The sequence below is a fragment of the Pelodiscus sinensis genome, chromosome 19 (assembly GCF_052426305.1).
Source record: "Pelodiscus sinensis isolate ZL-2025 chromosome 19, ASM5242630v1, whole genome shotgun sequence".
Taxonomy (NCBI): domain Eukaryota; kingdom Metazoa; phylum Chordata; order Testudines; family Trionychidae; genus Pelodiscus; species Pelodiscus sinensis.
In genome coordinates, this window is record NC_143070.1 from 10,310,607 (window position 1) to 10,332,999 (window position 22,393).

General features: G+C 56.5%; 1 protein-coding gene across 1 annotated transcript in view; it reads right to left on the reverse strand.

Annotated features, from left to right (window-relative positions):
- The window catches only part of LOC142823079 (early activation antigen CD69-like), a 50,030-nt gene that overhangs the window by 22,445 nt on the left and 5,192 nt on the right, over nt 1-22,393 (reverse strand). The gene's annotated exons all lie outside the window — the stretch shown is intronic.

Sequence of the window (22,393 nt, forward strand, 5' to 3'; positions counted from 1 at the left end):
GGATATTGCTGGGGTGTCGGAGGGGTTTTGCTCGTGAGGCTTCAGGCAGGCTGCTGAAACGCTCTGTGGGACTGGTTTGTGGCCTGTTTGGAGAGGTCACCAGTCTGGGGGCTGTAAGGAGCCCCGGATTTGAGCAATTCGCCCTGAGCGGACGCCCTCAGCTGTGCCCAGACACGGCCCGGTCCGTCACATTCTGTCTAGAAGTTTTTTCCGAATTCCTACAGAATCAGTCACCCAACAGCCATTGTTCTGCAGTTTCCCCCAATTGTTTTTCTGTTGAAAGAGCCTTAATCTCAGAGTTTCTGACACAGGCTCATGGATTCAGTACAGTTATTGAAACATTTTACGAGATTATAACTTTAGGCCTTACACCTCTGCATTGAATTCAGATTTCATTTGAAATGAGGTTATTTTAAAAATGTTATCATGAATCCAAGTACATTTAAAATGGATTTCCCCCCTTCCTTTAAAAATTAAAATGGATGTTTGTAGAGTATCTGTAGATGTGTATGTATGTTACCATCCATGACACTTATGAATATTATGTATGTGTGGGGGGGGGAGGGAAGGGGATTTGTTCACTAGCGTCCACTGGCAAGGGAATTAAAGCTGTCATGGGTCCTAAGAGAGTTAGCTGGCAGGTGTTCACAAGATGTACCTGAATATCTTTTACTTAGAATCAGTCAGGTCAGCTTGGAGTGAATGTAGCGGCTTTTCTTAGGCTCCCACTTAGAAAATATCCCCCCTCCTTTTTTTATCCCCCCTCCTCCTTTTTGTGGCCATAGCTCTCTTTTTTGGGGGGGAATGGTGGGAGGTTTCTTCTCTTTCCCAGACATCTAGAGCAGTGTTTCGGAAAGTGTTCCGTGGAGTCGCTTTGAGAAACTCTTTAACTGGCCGGCCTGGTTTGTTTGTTTACCAGCACCGGGGCCCCAGAGCCTCGTGGCTCCCATTGGCTCCGTTTCGCTCTTTGCAGCCAAGTGGGAAGCATTCCCAACCTTGGTTCTCTCTAGGTTGGTTCTTTAGAGGATCTTTCTGCTCTCTCCCCTCATATCCAGCTCAGAGACCAGCTCACCATCTGTCCCAATTAATGACAGTCAGTTTGTCTGATTACTGAGGAGGATACAGCTGTCTGTCTTCGGCTGGGATGTCTGACAGAGAGGGAGGGGTCAGGAATCTCAGAACCAGACATGAATCACGTGAGCAGTTTGTACTGCCTTAAGTGAGAGCAGGGTCCCAGGGAGCTGGCAAGTCTTGAGAGGTGGGGTACAGAAAAGTTATAAATCTGTCCTGGCTATAAATCTGTCCTGTCCAAGTTTTCAGTAACCGGTGTTTGGTTCTTTAAAGGATTTGAAACCACAGACAGAGGAATACTTCCTTTTGGGGTTAACACAAGACTTTATTTCTATTTACTTTTATAATTAATTTTTCATTTAAATCAATTCACTATCTTGAATTCGTTTAAGACAGCGTAACATACAAATCAAGATTAGAAAAAAAAACAATACAACTAAGACGAGAAAAATAAACCTTCCTACAGCTATACCCTCCAAAGTTACCTTTGAACAGTTTGTGGAGTTATCAGACATACCTATATAATACTTACATTAAGATGGATAGATGCATTGTTTAGATTCAGGAGATATTCTTTTCTTTATGTCTTTCTTTTCGGATTTTTCGTTGCAACTTATGACCGGTCACACACGCACACACACGCACACACACACAGAGTGTTATTACAGAACAGCACAGGACAATAGACTCACATACAGCACCACCAAGGCAAACAGAGTGAACACAGACCCCGCGACGTCACAACTTCCCTGCAGGCATCACAGGTGGACGTGGTAAGAATCCGCACTGAGCCCAAGGCTGGGAACCACATTCCCTGGAGGGAGGGGGGATCTAGTAAGTTCTCAGAGGTGCAGGGGGGAAACAGGCCGACACTGTGACATGTTAGGATGGGCTAAATCATCCTGCATTGGGCGGGGCAGGGACAGGGGCATCTAGAGGCCCCCAGACTGTGGCTGGAGGCAGGAAAACCCCACAAAAAGTCTCTGTCTCACCGTATATTTTGCAAAGACAAGAAGAGGCAGCGAACAGCCTGGCAGAGGCGGGGAGGCAGGAACTCAGGCTGGGGGGAGAAGGGACTGAACGTTGAGAGGGGAGGGAGAGATGATTTCAGGGTTCCCGCTGTGTGTGTGTGTCTGGGGGGGCAGAGCTGAGGTTTCCATTCCCGTGATCAGGACAACAGAGATTTCTCCCTGCCCCCTGCTCTTGGGAATGTCGGGGGAGATTTCGCTGGGGGTTGAGGTTCCGGGAATTCCCCAGCCCCCCTGAGTGCGGCAGCTCCCCATGACCGTAGCCCCCGACCCCACTTACTGTCCATGTTCTCCTGGGTGCTGGGGGGCTGCAGTTAGCTTCTGACCCCCCGGCTCAGCTCCGGCTCAGGGCGGGAGGACTCCAGCCGGGTGCGACTCCCCCTCGGCCTGCGGCTGGACAGGACACAGCAGGGAGCGGTGACCCCGTCGCCCATCACAGCCTGGCCCTGGGCGCTGGGCCCAATGTGGGAGGGTGCAGGGGGAGCCCCTCACCAGCCATGGAGAGAAGCCAGGGGGGAGGGCAAATTAGCCATGAGCCTTGTACACCCTGTACCACCGGGTCTGGCAGGGGGGGCTCTGTCTGTGGGGCACAAACTTACAGATAGTCAGGGATCTGGGGCAGAGGCTGGCGGAGGGGGATTATGTCTCTGGGGACAGACTGGCAGTTAGGGACGTGGGGGAGGGCCTGGCAGAGGGGGCTCTGTCTGTGGGGCACAGACTGGCAGTCTGGGATATAGGGCAGAGATTAGCACAGACTGGCAGTTTTTCAGGTACATGGGGAGGTTGGTGACTGATAATAGGAGACTGGCTGGTCTCATGGGGGTGTCTGGGTGGGGAAGTTTCTAGGCTGCAGGAGACGGGGGTGGGGTTTGGACGGGGGGCACAGGCAGTGCTGGGCTGTGTGTGCACTGATGGTTCAGGATGCAGAGTTAACGGGTAGAAAATCTTCACCCCCGGCCTGTGTTTCGGGGGCAGCTGGACCAGCCGACGTGGTTTCTGGTGCTTCCTTTGAGCATCCCCCCGGGAGCAGGTTGGGGCTGTTGTGTTCACTAGTCTGATGATGATGATGGAGGAAATGTTGCCGTTCAGCTGAGTGTGAGCAAAAGCAACACACACGCCCAGGAGAAACCACGTCCTAGTTCCAGTGCCCAGTGCACCCCCCACATCCCTCTTCTAGCCTCTAGGCCTGGTGCAACTGGGAACCTCTCCTGGGACCCCCCTCTCTGCCCCTGTGCAGAGTCCTAGAATCACTGGGCTGGAGGGGCCCTGAGGAGTCAGCTCGTCCTGTTCCTGCTCAGAGCAGGGCCCAGCCCAACTCACTCACCCCAGCCAGGGCTTTGTCCGGTCTGGCCTTAAAATCCTCTCAGGACAGAGATTCCCCCCCCTCCCCAGGCCTCCCGCTCCAGCGTTTCACCAGCCTCAGTGAAATCGTTTCCCCTAATACCCACCCCAGAGCTCCCCAGCTGCAACTCGAGACAGTCGCTCCTTGGGATCCCCTCTCTGGCCATGGACAGACCCTCTTAGGCCTCTGCCTGGCCTGCATCCTCTGCCTCATCCCACCCCCAGCACAACCGGCTGTGAGCCCCAGGCCGGACCTTCCTCCTCAGCCCTCGCTCTGGTCACACAACAAATGGCCTGGTAGCACTTTACAGACCAATAAAACATGCAGGTGGGATCATGAGCTTTGGCGGGCTCAGCCCCCTGCTTCAGATGACCGGGGGCTGGGGGGGCATCAACCCTGCCCTGAGAATCAGCCCCCCCGTCCTGCTGGGCCTGCCCCCCGAGGGAGCGGAGTAGAAAAGCCTCTGGAGCCGCTCAGGCCGGGCTGACTGCAGGAGGAGGAGGATGCGCAGGGAGCTCCGGGCCCAGGGGAGCCGAGGGGGCAGGAGCCTCCAGCAGCAGCCACGGCCAGGGAGGCCCTCGGACGGGCCGTGCCCACAGGCCGCATGAGGGGAGAGACGCCAGGGCTGCTAGGAAGGGGCCCAGAGCGGGGATTGTTCCTGGGGCTCAGCATGTGGCGGTCGGAGTCCCTGCTCCTCGGCCAGCGGGGCCCAGGGCTTGGGCCCAGGGACACGGGGGCTCAGGTGACTGGGCGGGAATGGGAGCGTTTGTGCTGCCAGCTCCCATCGGCGGCCCTTGGACTGACATGGGTGGGAGGAATTGGACCGGCTGCCCCGCGCTCCGCAGAGGGAAACGTGGGCTCCCCAGTGCTGAGCTGCTCCAGACAATTCTTTCCCCGCCGTGTGGCTGGGGGCTCCGGCCAGAACACGCCTGCTCTGACTGACCCCGTGTTGGGGGGGGGAAGGGCTTGTCAAGGGGTCAGACGGGCAGAGCCCGTAGGGGTTGGGTGCATGCGGCTGCCTCCCTCTGCAGAGACCAAGTCGTGCAATGGGGGATTCTCCATCCCTTGCCATCACTGAGTCGTGACGTGAGGGCATCAGTAACTCAGCCAGGGCAAGTGGGGCTGGGGGGCAAGTGGGGCTGGGGCCGGAAGGGTGGGGGAGGTTTTGAGGCCTGCAAGGTGCAGGGGGTCAGACCAGATGCTCATGATGGTTCCTTCGGCCGTTCAAGTCTGAGCCCATGAGACCGGCCTTTGGGCTGCTCTGGGACTCCTGACCCCAGCTATGACCCACAGCCCCTGCTCTGACTCCTAGGCATGACTGCTCCAGCCAGGAGTCTGGGAGGGCTTTGCCTGGGGAGGGGGCTGTGCCTGTGGGCTGCATCCCAGTGAGGGGCTCTGCTGGCACCGCTCTGTCCCCACAGGCCCTGGGGTGTAGCCGCCCCCTCGGCTGTCATGGGAAAAGTGTTTCAAGTCCTTCGGTTTGCAGGGAATGGCTGAGACCCACCCGCGCGTGTGCTTAAGGCCCAGAAATCAAAGCTCATACAATCCATTATTAGTTGATTTCTCTTCAATCTTTTTATTTTAAACCAGTCTCACAATTTTTTTACTTGGCTCCTGCTACCCCGAGGTGGGTGGAAATTTTGGCGTTGAAGGATCATCTCTCGGACACCACGAATCACTTCTCTTCCAGGCAATGCAGGAGAAGGCAGCAGGGACTCCAGAGTCAGCGGGAGGCTGGATACATCTGGGCTGGCCCCAGTGGCCGGCAGACACAGAGATTTTGGCCTGGCTGAGCAGCAGGTTCCTTTTCACACCCGTCGGTTCCCAGGAGTCTCTGGCCACTCCCTGCCGTGGGTGCTGCCATGTGAGCCCTGCCCTGGCCCTGGGCGTTCCTGGCCAGGCCCTCCCTTTGCTCCTCCACTCTCCATCCAGGCAGATCTCTGAGTTGGGGAAACCTCCCCTGAGAACCTGCCGCCTCCTCCCTGGAAGTGGTGGGAAAGGGGCTGCCGGGAACTCCTGGCCGTGGTGGCCCTCGGGGTCGTAGAGGAATCCCCTAGTGCAGCGTTTCTCCCCCTGGGGGTCCCTGCCCAGAAGGGGGCGGCAAGGCGAGGGCAGGAGGGTTGCTCACGGGGGCACCGGACGTTTGGGCTTTCCCAGCCGTGGCCTCGTCTTCAGTCCCCAGGTCCCCATCCCGGCGGAGTTTGGAAATAAGAAGAAATGTCCCTGATCTCTCCTGGCCTCCCCAGCTGGGCGACTGGAGGGGCAGCTGCTCTCTGCCCCCAACCTGGCCAGCAGCGGCGCAGACGGAAGGGTGGCAACGGCATCGCTGCCTCCACTTCTCCTGCGCTGCTGCTGCTGCTGGCACTGACCCCACAGCTGGGATCCCGCTCACTCTGGCCACCCAGCTTGGAAGGGAGCGATGCCCCCAGCAGGGGGCAGAGGGAAGGATGCAATGGCAGCCACACCCCCTTCCTTCTGCGCTGCTGCTGGGAGCGGAGCTGCCCTCCGAGCTGGGCACCTCCCCTGTGGCCCCTGCTCTGTGGTCCCCAGCGGAGAAGGCAGCCCTGCCAGCAGCAGTGCGGAAGGAACGGTGGCAACAACATGCCAGGCCACCCTGCCTCTGTGCTGCTGCTGGGGCGGCGTTGACTTCTGAGATGGGGGACCCGTCAGTGACCACCCCTCACTCGCTGCTCAGTGGGGCCCCCTCCGATCTGGGCCCCACAACAGCAGCCGCTGCTCTGCTGCCGCCCAGGTCCAAAGGCAGCGCCACCGCCTGCAGCGGCACAGAAGGAAGGGCTGAGATACCAGACCAGGCCTCCCTTCCTCCTGCGCTGCTGCTGGTGCTGACTTTGCAGCTGGGTGTCCTGCCAGCATGGGCCACTCGCAGGCCACTCAGGGTGGCTGTGTCTACACTGGGCCACTTATTCCGGAAAAGCAGCCGCTTTTTCGGAATAAGCTGCGAGCTGTCTACACTGGCTGCTTGCTTTTCCGGAAAAGCAATGACGATCTAATGTAAAATTGTCAGTGGTTTTCCGGAAAAACTATGCTGCTCCCGCTCGGGCCAAAGTCCTTTTTCTGGAAAAACTGTTCCAGAAAAGGGCCAGAGTAGACAGCCCAGTAGTCTTTTCCGCAAAAAAGCCCTGATCGCAAAAATGACGATCGGGGCTTTTTTCCAGAAAAGCGCATCTACATTGGCCACGGACGCTTTTCCGGAAAAAGGGCTTTTCCGGAAAAGCATCCTGCCAATGTAGACGCTCTTTTTCCGGAAATACTTATAATGGAAAACTGTTCCGTTTTAAGCATTTCCGGAAAAGGGTGCCAATGTAGATGTAGCCGGTGTGTCTAGACTACAGGGTTTTGTCAACAAAAGTGGACTTCATCTACACTGCCGCTGAATTCTGTCGAAACAAGGTCGACAGAACTCAGCAGTTTTGTCGAGGGCTGTAAACCTCATCTACGAGGAATAACGCCTTTTGTCGAGAGAGTTCTGTCAACAGAAGGCGCTATTGCATCTCCACTGTCCTTTGCGTCTACACTGTCATGTTAACAAAGCGGCTTGCTTTGTCGACAGAACTAGATTTAGTCTAGACACTCTTTGTCGACAGAAGCTTTCTCGACAGTATGGCTGTGTCTAGACTACATGCCTCCGTCGATGGAAGCATGTAGATCAGACAGATCGGCAAAGGGAAATGAAGCCGCGATTTAAATAATCGCGGCTTCATTTAAATTTACATGGCTGCCGCGCTGAGCTGACAAACAACTGATCAGCTGTTTGTCGGCTCAGCGCGCTAGTCTGGACGCTCCCCTGCCGACATCAAAGCCCTTTGTCGGCAGCCCTGTTTTTCCTTGTGGGATGAGGACAGAAGCCTGTAGTCTAGACGTACCCTCAGTGTGGCAGGCAGGGCTGCCCCCAGCAGTGGCACGGAAGGGAGGGCAGCAGCCACAGACCTTATGTGCGTTGGCTGGGGGCAGGCGGCCTTGTGCACATGGTGCCTGCGCTCTCTAGCTGCCCAGCTGAGAAGTGAGAGGCACGGCCAGCAGCGGCACAGCAGGGAGGGTGGCGATATCAGACCAGCTTCCCTCCCTCCTGCACTGCTGCTGGCAGTGGGGTTGCCATCCAGGTTGGGCACCTGACCCCTTATAACTTCCTCAGCCTCCCCATTAGTAGGCAGAGCCTCTACCCGCAGCAGTGCAGAGGGAAGGGAGGCACCAGCACACCAGGCCGCCCTCCCTTCTGCACTGCTGGTGGTGCTGGCGCTACCTACTCATGGGAAAAAGGTTGAAAAGGGGGTTCTCCAAAGGAGCAGCGCCGCATGGACTTTCGGGTTCCCAGTGGTCTCAGTTCCCCACTGACTCCAGGCTCCATGCAGGTGCTTCCACTCAGAAATGCACAAGAGCCTCCAGGATCCTGAGCCTTTCAAAGCGGAAGGACCCTCGTAAAGCCGAGTCAGTGGAACTTCCTGCTGGCACCGGGCTGCACACGGAGTTCCCGTTTTGAAGTGCACAGGAGGCCCTGCTGGGGCCCTTGTCCAGTTCAAAGTGCAGAAAGTGCCCATCGACTAGTCGAGTAGCCAATGGAAATTCCATCGACTCCTCAACTTGTCCATGAATCGTTATTTAACATCCTTACCCAGCAGCAGCGGCGCAGAAGGCAGGGAGGCAAAGCTGCAGCAGCCCACCTGCCTTCTGCACTGTTACCAGAGACAGCGCGGATTGTCCAGCTGCCCTGAGTGAGAGGTGGCGCCGGCGATGGCAGAGGACGAGGGGAGCACTGTCCAGGGCCACCCTCCCTTTTTGCTAGGGATGTCAGACAGGGAGTCACTGAACAATCATGTCACTACATCAAACTGTAGCAATTCCACGATTATTTGATAGTCCCTGGGGCCTGAGTCAGCAATGAGGGGCTGCACCGGCATCCCACACAGCAGACAGAGGCTGCACCGGCATCCCACACAGCAGCCTCTGTGCGACGAGAGCTTGTGCCAGCCCCGGACAGAGGTTGCTCTGCAGCAGCCTCGTCTGGAACATGAGAGGCAGGAGCAGGCAGCTCCTCAGAACTGGTGCTCATGGAGAACTAGATTTTAAGTCAGCTCCCCTCGAGCAGCCCCCCATCCCCCTCGCCTCTATGTGAGACAGCAAGGGAGGAAAGGGGGCTCCATAGAGCTGGCCTGTGTGGAGAGCCGGCTTAGAAGATAGTTCCCCGAACAGCTCATCTCATCTCTGCCCTGCCCCCACGCTGATAGGGAGGCAGCAGTGGAGGGGGATGGGTGAGACGTGGTTCCATAGGAGCTGATACACATGGGGAGCTGTCTTAAAAGCTGCTTCCCGTGTGCATCAGCTCCCGCCTGCCCCCCTCACCTCTATGTTGCTTCATCTCTGTGAGAGGCTGCAGCACGTGGTGGGGGCCAGGCAGCTCCATGGGATCTGGTGCTCACGGGGAGGCAGCTTAATAGCTGGATCCCCACAGACACCAGCTTCCCCCTTCCCCCCCTCTTGCTGCTTCTGTTCCTGAGGCAGCCGGGGGAGGGGTGTGTGGAGGCGACAGGATTAACCAATAAGCCCAGACGTATCGGTTAATCGTGTAGCCAGCTACACACGTTGACACCCCTAGTTTGTGCTGCTGCTGGTATCGGCGCTGCCCTCTGAGGTAGCCCCTGGCCAGTGGCACCCACTCTCTGGTCACCTGGTTTGGGAGGCAGGGCTGACACCCGCCGCGGTGCTGAAGGAAGTGCTGCAATCCCGCCCCTCCTGCACTTCCTGCTGCACCGCTCTTGGGCAGCACTGACGGCCGAGCGGGTGACCAGAGAGTCGTGGCTGCTCCTGGGGCGCCCAGCTCGGAGGACAGGGCCACCGCCAGCAGTGGTGCAGAAGTAGGAGTGACACAACATGGAGCCACCCTGCTTCTGTGCTGCTGCTGGCAGGGACGCTGTCGTCTAAGCAGGGCCCCTGGCCACCAGCCACTGCTCTCCAGCCACCCAGCTCAGAAGGCAGCCCCACACCCTGCAGCACTGCCCCCTTCCCTCTGCGCTGCAGCTGGTGGTGGCGCTGACTTTTGAGCTGGGTGACCTGCCAGGGGCCGCTGCTCTGCAGCCACCCAGATGGAAAGGCAGCCCCCCCGCCAGCAGCAGTGCAGAAGGAAGGGTGGCAACACCGGACCAGGCCTCCCTTCCTCCTGTGCTGCTGCTGTCAATGGGGCTGCCCCCAAACCGGATGGCCAGACAGTAGCCGCTGCTCTCCTGCCACTCAGCTGGGAAAGCCGGGAGAAATCCGACAGTTTTTAAGATTTCCAAACATCTGCCCAGAGGAAGATTTGAGGCCCAAAGACGAGGTCATGGCTGGGAAAACCCAGGCGGCCAGTGACCCTGCTCGCGAGCCCCTTCCCCTGGCCCTGGGACCCCCTTTTGGGTGGGGAGCCCCAGCTGGAGAAAGGCTGCACTAGGGGATTCCCCAATGACCCTGAAGACCAACAGGGCCAGGAGTTTCTGGCAGACCCTTTCCCACAACTTCCAGGTAATACATCGGAACTAGGGCCCCATCGCGTCCCCCTGCAACCTCGCCCATTTCACAGCCAGACCGTGTCCACGCTGCTCCCTGGCACACTCCCGGGGGCTTCCCTGGGAAATTTCCCGGCTCTCTGACCGGCTGGGTCCTGGCCCAAACTAGGATTGTGTGCAGTGGGGGTGGGGGCATCCCAAGAGTGCCAATTTCACTTCCCAGTAGCCTGTGGGGCAGAGCTAGAGCCGTTCCTCCCTCACTTCTCCCTGCCCCTCAGGGTGGCTCTGATCTGCCCCCTCCGTGAGTGCCCGTGTTGGGGCAGGACAACTCCTGTCCCATCCCAGCCAGGTCAGGGAGCAGCTGACGCCCCAGGCCCCTCACCACGTGGGGAGCTCAGACTCCCCTCGCCACCCCCCCATCCCCTCCTCTCCCCCCGTTGCACGTCTCCTGGCTGTGAAATGGGTGGGGCCCTAGTCAGGTTCCCAGGGACCTTTACCCCCCACAGAGCAGGGGTGGGGAACCTTTGTTGGTTCGGGGCCACTGACCCACAGAAAAATCTATGGGGGGCTGCACACAAGTGAGAAACAGCCCCCCTCCCCTCCCCAGCGTGGGCCCCCAGTGCAGGGGGGAGCCCCGACCTTCAGGGGCCGGATCCCCGCCAGCCGGGGCTGCATCCGGCCCCCGCGCCTGAGGTTCCCCACCCCCGCCGTAGGGATCTGCACTGGATGGGAGTCTCCCTGGGAAGGGCCTGGCCAGGCCTCCGATGCCCAGGGCAGGGCTGCTAGGCGCCGCGGTTGCTGGGGCTTCTGTGCCCGGCGTCCTGGCTGAAGGGCACCGGCAGCCCGAGCTCGGGTCTGGGGGAAGCGGCGCGACGGGGAGGCCCCTTCGTCTGTTCCAGCTTCAGCAGGTCCCCGAGGTTCAGCAGGTCCCTCTCTGTCCTGGCCGGCCGGTTTCCTCCTCCGCTGCCCTGGTCCTGTCTGTGACCTCGCCTGGTCCTGGCTGCTTGGTGAGTTGTTTAGTCTTCAGTCTGCGCCGTGACACTCCCCGTCTCTGGGCTGGAATCGTCTCCGTCGGGTCGCTGGGTCCAGCCCACACCTGATTCCGAGGTGACGGCAGCTTCTCCCGCCACAAAGCCTGCAGGCTCCCAGCTTCCCTCTGGCAGAGCTTGGCTTAGGGCAGAGCGGCCTAGTGGGTAGAGTCTGTACTGGCCCCTTTTCTCAGGTCAGTTTGGCCCAATGGCCAGAATCAGAACTTTGCCCCTTTTCTAAAGGCAGTGTGGCCCAATGGCCAGAGTCAGTAATTGCCCCTTTTCTAAGGGCAGTGTGGCCCAATGGCCAGAGTCAGTAATTGCCCCTTTTCTAAGGGCAGGGTGGCCCAATGGCCAGAGTCAGTAATTGCCCCTTTTCTAAGGGCAGTATGGCCCAATGGCCAGAGTCAGTAATTGCCCCTTTTCTAAGGGCAGTTTGGCCCAATGGCCAGTGTCAGTAATTGCCCCTTTTCTAAGGGCAGTGTGACCCAATGGCCAGTGTCAGTAATTGCCCCTTTTCTAAGGGCAGTATGGCCCAATGGCCAGAGTCAGTACCTTGCCCCTTTTCTAAGGGCAGTGTGGCCCAATGGCCAGTCAGTACCTTGCCCCTTTTCTAAGGGCAGTGTGACCCAATGGCTAGTGTCAGTAATTGCCCCTTTTCTAAGGGCAGTATGGCCCAATGGCCAGAGTCAGTAATTGCCCCTTTTCTAAGGGCAGTGTGGCCCAATGGCCAGAGTCAGTAATTGCCCCTTTTCTAAGGGCAGTATGGCCCAATGGCCAGAGTCAGTAATTGCCCCTTTTCTAAGGGCAGTATGGCCCAATGGCCAGAGTCAGTAATTGCCCCTTTTCTAAGGGCAGTGTGGCCCAATGGCCAGTGTCAGTACATTGCCCTTTTTCTAAGGGCAGTGTGGCCCAATGGCCAGTGTCAGTAATTGCCCCTTTTCTAAGGGCAGTATGGCCCAATGGCCAGAGTCAGTAATTGCCCCTTTTCTAAGGGCAGTATGGCCCAATGGCCAGAGTCAGTACCTTGCCCCTTTTCTAAGGGCAGTGTGACCCAATGGCTAGTGTCAGTAATTGCCCCTTTTCTAAGGGCAGTATGGCCCAATGGCCAGAGTCAGTAATTGCCCCTTTTCTAAGGGCAGTATGGCCCAATGGCCAGAGTCAGTAATTGCCCCTTTTCTAAGGGCAGTGTGGTCCAATGGCCAGTGTCGGTACCTTGCCCCTTTAGTCAGGGCTGTGCAGCCCAATGGCTACAGTCCATAAGCTGGTCCTGACTCACTGGGCTGTGCAGGTCCCTGTCCAGGGACAGGAGATGGGGGAGGGGAGGTTCTATCCCCTGCGGGGGGGAGGGGCAGCTCCTCCTTCTCCCCTGGTGCCCGGTCCAGGGCCGGGTCAGGTCCGTGGCTCTAGTCCCGGCGTGAGCAGGAAAAGCTCCGACTGATGCTCCGACTCCCTCTGGCAGCTCCTTCCCTGCAGGCAACACCGGCCCTGGAGCCAAGCTGGGGGTGGGGGAGCTGGTGCATCCCTGTGGCCGGGCTCCTCCTGTCCCAAGACAGCAAGGGCCTGTCATATGCGGGGCCCGGGACCCAGGGGGCAGTGGGGGCTTGGCCCTGGGCGGCGCCTCTCTAGGGCCCCCAGGGCCAGACCCCTCTGGCCTATCACTGCAGGAGCTGCTACCGCCTCCCGCCCCCCCATGCCAGCTGTTCCCCCACAGCATCCGGCTGCCCCAGGGCTCCCATTCAGGGTCCCAGGTGTCCAGTGTTCGACCAGACAGTCCAGTTTTTGTGCCCTCTGCCCGGTGAGAACAGTCAGAACTCACCGGGCACGAGCAATGTCGGGACTTTCTGGTTTTCCGGCTGGGCGCCCGACGGAAGCCTGGTGGGGGGGAGGGGCTGGGAGGGGGGCGCGATCGGCGCTGGGAGCCTCTGGTTGGAGTGACGCCTGGGGGGGAGGGGAAGCCCCGTCTGTGCTCCTGAGCGCTGGGCAAGCGCCTTGTGCAGCCGCAGCAGAACTCACTGGCGCTGCGCCAGGACCGTGTGCGGAACAGGCAGCGCCCTGGGATCTGCACATGCCCGGCTACGTCCCGCTCCCCGCCGGCCGATTCGCTCCCCCAACCCTCCCGGCAGCTGGTTCTCCCCACTTCTCCTCCTGATCTTTCCCGGACAGTCCCGCTGCCTCGCCAGCCTTGCTTCCGGCGGCCAGTTCTCCCCCCCTCCCCCCGATGTTCTCCGGCCAGCCCCGCTGCACCTAACCCACCCAGCCCTGATTCCCATCGACTGGTTCCCCCCCATCTCCCCCGTCCAGTCCCGCTGCCCCCGACCTGTTCCCCCCACCCCCGGCCAGGCCTGCTTCCCACTGGCCGCCCCAACCCCCCTCCCTCCCCCGGCCAGCCCTGCCTCCCTCCCGGCCCGGCCCCCCACCCTCATCTGAGATCAAGTGTGTCCGATATTTTTTTACTCACCTGGTAACCCTACTCCCATTGCAGGTGGGAGCCTGGGCGGGTCATTTCCACAGGGCCCCCGGCCTGGCATCTGCCGGTGTCTGCTCTAGCAGCCCATTGCCCAGCGGGGTCCCTCACCTCTGGCCCAGCAGCAGTGGGCAGAGGGGTCAGCCCCCTCCCTGGCCGGCCGGCCGATGTCCTTGGCTGGGCCCCGGAGGGACCGTCCCAGCTGGGTCCCGAGCTCCCTACTGGGGGTGTGCTGAGCTGGGATGGAAGGGAGGAGACGGGGCCCATCAGAGTCCTGCTCCCAACCCCCCTGGGCCAGGCGCCTCCCTCCTCACGACCCGTGCCCAGGCTGTGCCAACGAGCCCCCATCTCCATCCCCGGGGCTGGGCCCTGGTGCTCAGGGGAGCGAGTCGGATCCATGGGGCCTGGCTCTTGGGAAGGGCCTTGTCTCTCCAGACTAGGGCAATGTGGATGGATCCCATAGTGGGGGGGGGGAGTTGTGAGGGGGAGGGGATGGGATATGAGGTTCCCAGAACCAGCCAGGCCCTGAGATCAACTTCCACTCCCAGCCCTGACCCTGGAGGGGGAAGGGCCCAACACAGCCCTGACCAAGGGTCCCTGTCTCCCCTTTCCCACCCCCACCCCCCAGTGCTAAAGGAAAACAGCCTCCCCCTGCTCGCCCATGCTCACCTCCCCGCTGTCTGAGCGCCCGTGTGGGGCTCTGCCCGCAGGTCCCCCCGCAGGGCCGGCCCGAGGCCAGACCCCGCCGTGCGGAGCCTGCAAAGGAAGAGGAGCCGGGGTCACCGCTGGGAAACCTCCTCCCTCGCCATGGCCCCCTGCTCAGCCAATCAGCAGTGAGACTGGGAGAGGGGGCGGCCGAGAGGTCTCAGGGGACGTCCCAAGGGCTGGCCCAGGTCACCCCGAGGGGTCGGTCTCAGAGCGATTCCAGCCCCGCCTCTTTGGGGGGCTCCCACACAGCCAGAAAGGGCTGGGGAGGGGGGGATATTTCTGAGGCTGCCCTGCCTTGCAGCTGATGTCAGGGGATCTCCATGAACTCAGCCCCCCCCAGCTCCTTCCCCCCCACAGGCCTTTGTGGCATCACCGTCCCCTCCCCCCACACGGCTGGTGTCCTGCCCCCAGCCAGCACCTTGGGACACTTGAACAATCAGAGCCCAGAGCTGTACAACCAGCCACAGCCCAACCACTGCTCATGGGCACCGCCAGCAAGTGTGTGAGCAGCCCTGGCCCTTAGAGAGACTCGGGAACTGCCCAGAGATAGGTAGGTAGAGAAACAGCTTGATCACTCCCCCTCCTGCCGACACACACACACCTCCCCCGCAAGCCCTGCTGGTCTGGGACTGATCCGTCTGGTCTGTGAATCACAGAACAGTAGAATGGGAAGGGACATTGAGAAGCCATCAAGTCCAGTTCCCTGCCCTCACGGCAGGACCCAGCTCCGTCTAGATCATCCCTGACAGGTGTCTGTGCAACCTGCTCTGAAATATCCCCAGTGATGGAGATTCCGCAACCTCCCCAGGCAATTTGTTCCAGTGTTTCACAACACTGACAGGAAGTTTTCCCAACAGGCAGAAACATTTTCCAAATGTCCAACCTAAACCTCCCTTGCTGCAGTTTCAGCCCATTGCTTCTTGTCCTGTCCTCAGAGGCCAAGGAGAACAGTTTGTCTCCCTCCTCCTTGGGACACCCTTTTGGGTACGTGAAAACCGCTCTCATGTCCCCTCTCAGTCTTCTCCTTTCCAGACTAAACAAGCCCAGTTCTTTCACTCTCATGTTTTCTAAACTGTTCCACATTTTTGTTGCTCTTCTCCAGGCCTTCTCCAATTTCTCCAATTCATTCCTGAAACATGGTGCCCAGAGCTGGAGACACGACTCCAAGTGAGGCCTAATCCGCGCAGAGTAGAGCGGAAGAACGACTTCTCCTGTCTTGCTCACCACACTCCTGTTAGTGCCTCCCAGAATCATGGTTGCTTTTTTTTGCAAGTGTCACACTTTTGACTCCTATTTAGCTTGTGGTCCACTCTGACCCCTAGATCCCTTTCTGCAGGACTCCTTCCTAGACAGTCACTTCCCATTCTGTGTGTGAAGTGGATTGTCCCTTCCGAAGTGGAGCACTTTGCATTTGTCTTTATTAAGCTTCATCCTATTTACCTCAGACCATTTTTCCGGTTTGTCCAGATCACTTTGAATTCTGACCCTTCCTCCAAAGCACTTGCCACCCCTCCCAGCTTCGTATCATCTACAGACTTAATAAGCGTCCTCTCTATGCCAAGATCTCAATCACTGATGAGGATTGAACAGAACCGTCCCAGAACAGGCCCCTGCAGAGCCCCACATGTTAGGCCCTTCCAGCATGGCTGGGAGCCATTAATAACGACCAGTTTTAAAGAGAACAAAAAGCCATAAGTCTCCCCTGTCAGTAACCACCCACTCGACCAATCTGCACCGAGACTGAGAGCGCCGATTCAGCAGGGGCAGGGGACAGGGATCCACAGATGTCCAAAAGGAGGGGCCAGGTCACCTCCGGCTCCCAGCGCTCTGCCAGCTCAGCTCTGAGTGAGGCCTCCGACCGCCCCGACCCTCCAACACCCACCCACCCTAATTGGTGGGGCAGGGAAAGGGGGGAAGACGCAGAAAAAGGCGAGACAGAGGGAGGGGAGGGGGCAAAGGGGAACCAGACTGAGCAGGCTCCAAACCTCTCTGAGGCTCCGACCGTCTCACCGGGTTCGACACGACCGGCTGCAGGGAAGTAGAAAACGCCGACGAGGCTCCTCCTGCCCCCGCCCCTCGGTCCCAATTCTCCATCCTGGCCCCGCAGAGACCCTGGGAAGGGGCCGCGTTGCTGCCAAACCGCGGGAATCTCTGAGCTTGCCCTGGCCTTGCACCTCTGTCCTGATTGGCTGTTGTCAGGGTCTCTCTGAGGTCATCCCTGTCCCCCAATAGGCTGAGGTCCTGCCACAGGCCTTTGTGATGTCACTGCCACCCCCACCCCTCCCCTGCAAGGCTGGTGTCCTGGCCCTGGCCGGCCCCTCTGGATGCTTGAGGGGTTCCCCTGGGACCCCACTGAATGGCAGCTGGTTGTGGGGCCAAGCGAGCTGGGCAGTAACGCCCCCGGGGCTGCTCCCTCGGCCCCACCCAGCTTGTTGGTCCTTAGCAGAATGTAAGGCCAGATCGGTCCATTCTGGAATCACAGGGAAAGTTGCCCCTCCCCCATCGGCACTGGCCGCCCTTGGGACTTAGGGTTGGCCAGAGGGCTCTGGGAGAGATACAGCCCCCGTCTGACAGCCTGGAATTCGCCTTCAGTTGCAGACCACGTGCCAGGCCAACACCAGAGATGTCAGACCAGGGTAACTAGGGGGGATTGTTAACGATACTGGTTTAAGCCCTGGCGTGGACACACGGGCACTGCTATAAGGGGCCCTTCTCTTGCTAGAGTGTAATGTATGTCCTGAGCTGGAATCAGTCCCTGCCAGAAACTTTCACATGGGTAGGACCAACTCCCTGGTAGTATTTTCCTTCGCTCACTTTATCAGTAGTTGAATGATACATTGGCAATTGCCTCTAGCTCGCCTCATCCACAGTGCTCAACCGACTTCCCAAAGGAGAGTAGGTTCATTATAGGGAAACTGAGGCATGGAAAGGGGCAGTACCTTGCCCAAAGTCACCCCACTGGAAAATGGTAAACCCAGGTCTGCTGAGTCCCCATCCAGTACTGGACACGCACCCCTCAGTCAGGAAGGGCCAAATTCGTGACCCTCTGAGCATGGGTTCTTCAGGCTCTAGAGCCGTGGTCACCAACCAGGGGCGGGAAGCCTTACCACAGGTATAACCAATGTGTGGACAAGGACGAACCAGTGGATACAGTGTACTTAGACTTTCAGACATTTCTATCCAGCCTGCTGAAGTGCCACGGTGCAGCAGGGTGCTCAGGAAGGCTGTTTGCCTGCAGTGGCCCCACTGTTCTTAAAAGCAACCAGCTGCTGCTGGCATGTCTCTGAGCAGCCTTGGCACATGCAAAAGTCAGGCCAGCAGCAGCCAGCCGCTTCCAGGAACAGTGTGGGGCCACGGCAGACAGCCTGCTCAAGTGCCCCTTGCACCATGGGACTGGGAGCAGGCTGAACAGATATGTGAGGTGGGCCAAATCTGAATGCGGCCACATTTTTCCCGCATCTGGTTTAACCAGGGTACATATACACTACAGCGCTAATTCGAACTAACTTAGTTCGACTTAGTTAATTCGAACTAAGCTAATTCGAACTAACGCGTCTAGAACTAAAAACTAGTTCGAATTAGCGTTTTGCTAATTCGAACTAGCATGTCCACATTAAGTGGACCCTGAACCGGACTTAAGGATGGCCTGAAGCAGTGCCAGCAGGGCATAAGAGGAGGACTTAGAGCGTGGAGATGCTGTCTCAGGCTAGCCGAGGGCTGCGCTTAAAGGGACCCGACCCCCACCCCGGACAGACAGTTCTCAGAGGTGCCCTGCTTGCAAACCAGTCCTGGCTTGGAGTGCCCGGAGTGCCCGCACTGGGCACATCACAGCACTCGGCCATCAGCCCGGCTGCACTTGCCGCAGGCTGCCATCTGGGGAGAGGGGGCAATTGGGGGGCTGCAGGAGAGCTTCCACCCCCAGAAGCCCACAAAGCCAGCCCAGTCCTCCCCATCGGGGGCTCGTACCCCATTCCTCCCTCACCTCCTTCCACTTACCCTTTCCTAGCCCCTTTTCTTGATGTACAAAATAAAGGACAATTGTGTTCAAAAATGGAATCTGTCTTTATTGAACAAAACTGGGGGAGACTGGGAAAAGGAGGTGGGAGAGGGGAAGAGAGAGGGTGGAAGAGGGGAGGGCAACTACAATGATCAGGGGTTGGGAACAGGTCCCATATGAAGAGAGGCTAAAGAGACTGGGACTTTTCAGCTTAGAAAAGAGGAGACGGAAGTGGGACAGGATAGAGGTCTCTAAAAGCAGGAGTTGGGTGGAGAGGGTGCATCCAGAAAAGTTCTTCATTAGTTCCCATAAAGAAGGACTAGAGGACACCAAAGGAAAGGAATGGGTAGCAGGTTTCAAACTAGTAACAGAAAGTTCTTCTTCACAAAGCAAAGAGTCAACCTGTGGAACTCCTTGCTGCAGGAGGCTGTGAAGGCTACAACTAGAACAGAGTTTAAAGGGATGTGAGATCAAGTGATGGAGGTTGGGTCCATGGAGTGCTATTAGCCAGGGGGTAGGAGTGGTGTCCCTGCCCAAGGTTTGTGGAAGGCTGGAGAGGGATGGCACGAGACAAATGGCTTGGTCACTGTCTTTGGTCCATCCCCTCCAGGGTCCCTAGGGTTGGCCACTGTCGGCAGACAGGCTACTGGGCTAGATGGACCTTTGGTCTGACCCAGGACGGCCATTGTAAGCTCAGGGCTCTGGGTCGGGGGTCTCAGTGGACCCCCTTGATTTTCATGCACACCTGCTCCTGGGTGGCCAGGCTGGCAGCTCTCCTGCCCTAGACGGCCACTTTCCTGTGCCTAGTGCGGAGATCGTGGACGAGGTCCACGATGTCCGCACTAGCCCAGGCGGGTGCCCGCCTCTTGCGGTCCCGAGCAAGCTCCCGGGAGCCGCCAGCCTTGTCCCGGGAAGAGGGGGAGGGCTGGGGGCATCGGGTGGCTGGCTCGAGCCGTGCCAGGTGCAGGGTCTGCTGGTTGGGTGCTGGCAGGCTTGCACCTGGCACGGGCACTGTAGCCAGCCCGTGCCCCTTTAAGGGGTCTGGGGCTGGGAGGGGGGCAATAGAGTTTCCCTGGTGTTGGCCAGAGTGGCCACCAGGGAAACCTGGGGAGGGCTAGCCTCCCACTAGTTCGAATTAAGGGGCTACACACCCCTTAATTCGAACTAGTAAATTCAAACTAGGCTTAATCCTCGTAAAATGAGGTTTTCCTAGTTCGAACTAAGCGCTCCGCTAGTTCGAATTAAGTTCGAACTAGAGGAGTGCTAGTGTAGCGCCTATGAAAGTTAGTTCGAACTAACGTCTGTTAGTTCGAACTTACTCTGTAGTGTAGACATACCCCCCATTATTGATCCATGACAGGACCTTCCCTCTGATCCCACAACAGCGTTTTTTTGCTTAAGAACCTTTGGTGAGGGATCTTGCCCAAGGCTTTCAGAAAGTCTAAGTGGATCCACCAGACCCACTCTTCTCCACACGCTTGTTTATACCCTCACAAAATTCTAGTAGACAGATGGCGTAAGAAAGTTACAGCGGCAAGACAGGGTCTGAGCAAAGGTCCATCTAGCCCAGCATCCTGTCTACCGACAGTGGCCATTTCCAGGTGCCCCCAAGCGAGTGAACAGATCAGAAAAACATCAAGTGATCCCTCCCCCATCATCCATTTCCAGCCCCCGACAAACGGGCTAGGGACACCATTCCTACCCATCCTGGCTAATAGCCATTGATGGACCTAACCTCCATGAATGTATCTAGTTCTGTCTTGAACCCTGTTACAAGCCCTGTTTTTCACAATATCATCAGGCAAGGAGTTCCACAGGTTAACTGTGCGCTACATGAAGAAAAACTTCCTTTTGTTGGATTTAAACCTGATGCCTATTAATTTCAATTAGTGACCCTGAGTTCTTATGTTATGGGAAGAAGTAAATAAATTTTTCTTATTCACTTTTTCCACACCAGTCATGATTTTATAGACCTCTATCATATCGCCTCTTAGGGTATGTCTACACTTGCACCCTCTTTCGATAGAGGGATGCAAAGGCAGACATTCGAAATTGTAAATGAAGCAGAGATTTAAATATGCTGCGCTTCATTTGCATAATCGCATTATGGCGCTCTTTTGAAATAAAAGCTGTGAAGATGCAGTTATTTCAAAAGGAAACCCTTCTTCCGAAATAACTTTTAAACCTCATTTTTATAAGAAACAAGGGTTATTTCGGAAGAAGGGTTTTCTTTTGAAATAACTGCGTCTTCACAGCATTTTTATTTCAAAATAGCGCTATTCTGAAATAGCACCATAACGCAATTATGCAAATGAAGCACGGGATATTTAAATCCCAGCTTCGTGTACCCTCAGCCTCCTCTTTTCTAAGCTGAGAAGTTCCAGTCTTTTTAGTCTCTCTTCATATGGCACCTGTTCCAAACCCCTCATCATTTTTATTGCCCTATTCTGAACCTTTTCCAATGCCAATATATTTTTTTTGAGATGAGGCAACCACATCTGTACACAGTATTCAAGATGTGGGCATCCCATGGCTTTATACAGAGGCAATAAGATATTTTCTATCTAATTCTCTGTCCCTTTGTTAATGATTTCTAACATTCTATTTGCTTTTTTTGACTGCCACTGCACACTAAGTGGATGTTTGTGGAGAACTCCGAGATCTCCCTCTTGAGTAGCTGTAATTAAATTATATTTGTCGCTGTCATTTTGTATGTATACTTGGGATTATTTTTTTCCGATATGCATTACTGTACATTTATCAACATTAAAATTCATTTGCCATTTTGTTGTCCATTCACCTGGTTTTGTGAGATCCTTTTGAAGCTCTTCACAGTCTGCTTTGGTCTTAACTATCTCAAGTAGTTCAGTATCATCTGCAAATTTTGCCACCTCATGGTTTACCTCTTTCTTCAGATCATTTATAAATAAGTTAAATAGGATTGGTCCCAAGACAGACCCTTGAGGTCCCTACTAGTTCCCTCTCCCAATTCTGAAAACTTAGCATTTATACTTCCTGTCTTCAGTCCATAGAATCACAGAATCATAGAATAATAGGACTGGAAGGGACCTCGAGAGGTCATCGAGTCCAGCCCCCTGCCCTCAAGGCAGGATCAAGCTCCGTCTACACCATCCCTGACAGATGTCTATCTAGCCTGTTCTTAAATATCTCCAGAGAGGGAGATTCCACCACCTCCCTTGGCAATTTATTCCAATATTTGACCACCCTGACAGTTAGGAATTTTTTCCTAATGTCCAATCTAAACCTCCCTTGCTGCACTTTAAGCCCATTACTCCTTGTCCTGTCCTCAGAAACCAAGAGGAACAAATTTTCTCCTTCCTCCTTGTGACACCCTTTTAGATATTTGAAAACCGCTATCATGTCCCCCCTTAATCTTCTTTTTTCCAAACTAAACAAGCCCAGTTCATGAAGCCTGGCTTCATAGGTCATGTTCTCTAAACCTTTAATCATTCTTGTCGCTCTTCTCTGTACCCTTTCCAATTTCTCCACATCTTTCTTGAAATGTGGAGCCCAGAACTGGACACAGTACTCCAGCTGAGGCCTAACTAGTGCAGAGTAGAGCGGCAGAATGACTTCACGACTTCCCTCTTTTCCCATGACAACTTACTTACAAGCCTTCCATGAGGGACCTTGTCAAAGGCTCTCTGGAAATCGAAGGACACTATATCCACTGGATCCCCCTTGAACACATGCTTGATGAGGCATGATGTCCCTTTACAAAAGCTTTGTCCATCCTTCTTCAGATATACCCCATTCACTTCTGTGTCTGTTAATTCTGGTCTTTACCACTGTTTGCCTGGCATTGAAGTTAAGTCTAGTTGTCTAATATCTGTGAGCCTCAGAAAACACTAGCGACCCTCCAGTCATGTGGTGCAAAGGTAAATGTAAGTACGAGGTTACACACTGTTGGCAGCGCTGCAATTTCTTTGCTGAGTTCCTTCAGAACTCCCTCCTGAATTGGCATGTACCCAGGCAACATGGGGAGAGCTGAAACCCTCCAGTATTATTATTGGGTTTTCTGCTTTGTAGCCCCTCTCATCTCGCTGGGCTTTTCACAATCACACACCTGACCAGCATGGGGAGTTTGGTGGCACTTCCCTACTGCTGTGCTCTTAGGGTTCAAGCAGGGAATTTCTATCTAGATTCCATGGTGCAGCTTATGGTGAGATTTGCACACCCCATCCCCACCAGTGAGGCCTATTCTGCCATTCTACGATTCACACCCTGCGATCGGCTC